Below are 5,412 nucleotides of genomic sequence, written 5' to 3'. Positions count from 1 at the left end.
CAGAATAGGGAGGATGGTGTAGGTTTAAGTTTATTAGATTGATACATATGTACCAACAAGACAGTGTACATCACTGTCACAACGACGTTTGTTTTCATTCAAAGGCTTTATGGTTTTTCCTATAATACCTGGTGGGCCGGTCTCTAGTCAAAATGCCCGGGCTGATTTTTTGTCCCAGTCCAGCCCTGCCTAAAATTAATGTATATTTATTAGGGAAAAAAACATTGATTTTTCCATGTGACAGTGAGAACATTGAGCTTAACAAGTAAGGTCCAGTTATTTGTTTTAACAAACATTTCTGGCACATCCTCCACATCCTAACACCAAGACTTTAATATTTGAGACTGCTGTTAAGCAGGTCAAGTCAGAAATGAAATTTCATGCTCATCTGAGGCTACAGATATACAAAACCCGATTTACTTCACACCAGCTCATTTCTCATATGTAGGAAAAGGTAAGTTCATTAAATGAAACTTAAAGGCTCTTTGGCTCACGTCTTCATCTGGATGGTACAGCATAACCAGGTTAAGACAAATGCGTCATCTCTACAAAATATATTTGTGAGTGTTTTTCAGTGTTTTCAATTATTTGTTTTAATTTTATTTTTCATTGTTCACTGTGACCTGGTAAACATTTTATCAATATATATTTCACAAGGCCATCGTTAAATATTTACAAGAAATCAGGCATTATACAGTGTGTAAACCTCAATCCAGTGTGATTCGGATGCTCACCAGAAAATGTAGCCAGATATCAGCTGGGTTTAGATACATTTCAGATAAGATAACCTTTGTTAGTCCCAGAGTTGGGGAAATTCAAATTATTACTGCAGCAGATTACACAAGGCAGGAACAAATGAACACATGCAGCATACCTGACATCAATAATGCTATGCAAAAATAGAAGAAATATAGACTAAGAAATAGATATGTGCTTATATATTTAAGTCTATATATCTATATCCATCTATCTATATATATCTGTATCATTGATCTGTATACATACATGTACATATATATGATGCAATAATACAGATTACTATTAGAAGAAGAATGAAACATTTCATAGTGCAGTGTTTGGGTGTTAATAGTAGCAGGTATTTAGTATTGCACACTGATATATGTAAAGAGCCCAGTGTGTGTGCATATGTGGTGCACATTCACTGCTGTTGTGCAGTGTACAATTTGACAACAGCTAGAGGGAAAGGCCTCCAAAATGTCCCCTTTGCACACCGTGGGTGCAGCAGCCTGTCACTGAAGGGACTGCTTAGTGTTGTCAGAGTGACCTGTTATCTGACAGAGATAACTACCTCCACTGGGTCAAGAGGGCATCCCAGAACAGAGCTAGTTTTCTTGATCAACCTGTTCAGTTTCTTCCTGTCCCCAGCAGACCACACCATAAAACATGGACAATACCACCAAAGAGTCCTAGAAGGTCTTCAGGAGCTCTCCCTGCTCCCTTCCAAAAGACTTCTCTGTTGCAAATACAACCGTCTCGTCTCTATCCTTTTGTGTACATGGACTCTCTGTTGTTACTCCAGATCAGTTTATTGGTCAGATCACTTATATGAGTCAGCTATCTTAATGCCCATTCTCTGGATGTTCACTGGTGTAGGTGGAGTCCACTACCTGCTCCTTGGTTTTCGGAGTGTTGATCTGGAAGTGGTTCTGCTGGCACCAGTTGGAAAAAGTCCTCAGTCGGTTTCTCTGTATTCCCTGTTGTCCTGTTGTCAGTAAAGTACACAATGAGGAGATGCTGTCATTGCCCACTCATTGTTTCAAAATAGAGATAGCCTACATAGTTCATACATATGAGAGACTGTTATGAGCCAATTAGGAGAAAGCGTTAAATGAGCTGTGGGCCACTGCTGGCACTGTCATCACATTGGAGGGTCACTTTAGTTTTCAAGTAGTATAAAAACAAACAAGAAAAACCCCACAAATATTTCAGAAAATGTAGTGTTTTGTTTGTTTGTCACTGAATAGTGTTGGAATAAAGTGTGAAAATTGTGAAGGATTAAAATATTCCAAGAGCTCAAATTACTTCACCAAAACATGTTTCAATCATATTTTATCAACACAAATTTCACAGGTTTATTGAATATGAATAACTCGTGTAATTCAACTCAATTGTTCGAGCTCGTGCCAAAGCAAAACATCTGTGTGCAACCAATGTCGACTATTAACGGTTGGCGCCGCTTTGGAAGCAGAAACTGTTGGTTTGAAAGCCTTTAGTGTCTCCTTGTGGCGGGACTCTTATACTGCACTGCAAGATGTCGAGCAGTGTCAGCCGTATGCTAGAAAGTGATACATTAAAATTTCTGGGGTCACCATGAAGAGCTTACCTCCTTTCTTGCTCAGTGTGTAAAATGTGGCACTTAATGGATTGAAAAGAAAAATGATGGCACCCTTGTAGCTCACACAAGTAGTGATGATTCAGGGTTGTGGAGTGGAGTTTGTCATCCTGGAGCTGCTGCCAAGATGAATGATGCTCTTAATATTAAGCATTTATATGATTATTTTGATAAATTGCTGTGATTCAATCTGAAACCAAATTTGAGTCTATTCTGAAAACAAGACATTTCTAATTCACCTCAGACTTTTGAGCTGTAGTTATTGGTTATTGATTAGAGCAGATGATATGAGACTATCAGGAGAGACTGTTAAAAAGCTATGAGCGGTCTTGATGCAGAGAAAGTGGAGTTTGTCATCCTGGAGCTGTTGCCAAGATTGAACGATGCTCTGGCTCTGTGGTCAAGTTCAGACATAGGCTTTAAGCAACCATGAGCCACTGATAAGCGTGATAGATTAATAAGCATGTATAAAGTGGACTTGTTAAACAGCTCTGATAGGAGAAAGTCAATGAGCACGCAATAAAGTGGACTTGTTAGGGACAGTTTACCATCAGCCTTGATAAAGTTTAACTTATTTTGTATTGAAAGACAGACTTTAAAGAAAATTCTTATTTGAAACTGGTGATAAAATCCAGGTCAGATACAGTTACATACAAGCATACAGTACACACTACTGCTCAAAGGTCAGAGGTCAGTTAGAAAAGTCCCTGATTTTAATAGAAAATTGGCTTTAATGTAACATCACAGGAAGGTTACCAGTAATGTTTCACAGCTTTAATCAAATACTTCATCATCCATAAGTTGTGATGGAAAAATGTCTGCAAGCGTACAGGAGCCCATTTTTAGAGACAATCATTCCTGTGTTATAATGTTCATTGAAGTTTCTCAGGTCAGACGACCAACAGATGATAAGAAATATAATCTTACTAATTATTAGAGTTGAAAAGTACTTTGCTAAGCAAAATTCAATGAGGTTAGGCTGGAGATTGAGACGTTAACATAAAAGGTTCAGTTGGTGATGCATGAAAGAAAATAATTTTCTTCTAAAAGTCTATTGGAGAATTCTGATTGTAAGAAGTGAAAAATATTCAAAGACTGAAACTGTTTCACACAGTAGAAATTTTTATTCATCGTTTATATTGTTTTTTTTTCTGATTTTATTGTTTATTTGTGAATGTAGTTTTTATTTGCATGATTTTATTCTGTTTGTATCACATTGTTTCAGTGTGTTATTTTACATTGTTTTAATCCACTGTGGATTGGCTGGCAATGGGACAAATTAGCTGATAGTGATCACATGTTGAGGCATGGGTGTGTCCAGAGGTGTCCTTTCAGCTGTTTAAAGGTCGTATTAAAAGGAAGCAAGCTGAGAACTGGAAGGAGAGAGGCCCTAGATTGGAAGAGGAACGCATGAAGGCCAGGTGGAAAAGAGGGAGCCGCTGCGTGATCATGGGGGGTGCGACGCCTCGTCTGGAGACAGGTCAACGTGATGTGGTGACCCAGTCCCGACAGCAGGAACGGCGACAGTAGGAGACAATGTGTGTGAGTGACATCAGGGCAGATGTATACCACTGCCTGCATTTGTGAGTAGTGTCTCACTGTGAGGGTCACCATGGCTATAAGCCAGGGCAGCTTCTGGGATGATGGTTCTGGCTCCTATTTGCTTTTACTTACAGGTGATGACGTGAGGGGAGCCGCGGTGGTATCGAGCGACGGACTCCAATGCAGAATGCGAACTGGGCTGGGATGTGATGGACCCAGTGGACGGACGAGACTGGGACAGGTGGCTCCTCGTCTGCCTGACACAAGGCTGGCGTGGACCCCGCTCAGCAAGAGGAATTTCTGTCCAGCTCAAGAACACACAAGGAATATTCGTCCTGGGTTGTGGGACTGGGTGGGATTTCTGTGCATGAAGAGAATTGCATTTTGACCAGTTTTAGAATAATCTTATCCAGTCTCAGTGGGAATTTTAGCATATCGAGAAAATTTCATTGTATACTTTATTTCTTAGTATCTGGTTTGTTTTATTCCTGCTGTCCACCTCGTGGAATAAACATGAATGAAACAATACTTTCCTGTCAAAAACAATATTTTAGTCAGGGCTAGCAGAAAGTTTCATATATATCATGAACATCTTTCCTCTTTGTCTTCCTATAGTTTAGTTTCATTTTCTTACCCCAACCGGTGGAGGCAGATGGCCCTCCCTGATTCTGGTTCTGCCGAAAATTGAGTTTTTCCTTCCCACTGTTGCCAAGTTCTTGCTCATAGGGGGTCATTTGATTGTTGGGGCTTTCTCTGTATTATTGCACAACCTTTATCTTACCATATATTTCAAGTTTATATGTTGTGAATTGGCTTGATTTAAATCAAATTGAACTCATTCAATTAAAACCAAATATAACTTGTAATCCAATCTATTCAAATGTAAAGTCATCTCACTCAATTTGGACTAGCACTGAAAAATACACTGACATCCTCTGTTTCCCAATTAGCAGATCAGAGGTTGATGTTTTATTCATGACTCAATACTTGAATGGTTTTATCTTGTTTATGGATAAACATTTAAAAAGGACACTGCTTCATTGTCTGATTCATTCTTTGTCTGTGTCGGTCCTTAATACACATACATACATATACATACATAAACTTGAAATGAATTAATCCACCTGTTCACAGGAGATCACAAGAAAATGACACCAAACATCAGAAGATCTTATTGTGCGCTACAGTAAAAGGATGGTTTCTTGGGGCTAAAAGCACATAATAAACTACAGCAGAAGCTCACATAAAGCAGGAAATAAGCAGGCAGCACTTGATCCGCTAATGCACGTTTCACACTTTTATTGTTGCTTCATTCACTAACAGTTCAATGGTGCAAGAGTACCACACACAGAATTAGGATATCTGCATGACACATCTATGCTGTACAGCGAACGGATTATAATTATTACAAATACAGTAAACATATTTACATTTTAGTTCAAGCTCCATACAACATAGATATTTACAAAGTATGAAAATGAAACCGGTCTGACAAATAATAAACAGCGTTAATGACG

Source organism: Haplochromis burtoni, unplaced genomic scaffold (assembly GCF_018398535.1).
Source record: "Haplochromis burtoni strain Fernald_Lab_line unplaced genomic scaffold, NCSU_Asbu1 Contig_207, whole genome shotgun sequence".
Classification (NCBI taxonomy): domain Eukaryota; kingdom Metazoa; phylum Chordata; class Actinopteri; order Cichliformes; family Cichlidae; genus Haplochromis; species Haplochromis burtoni.
Note: the sequence above shows the minus strand (reverse complement) of the source record.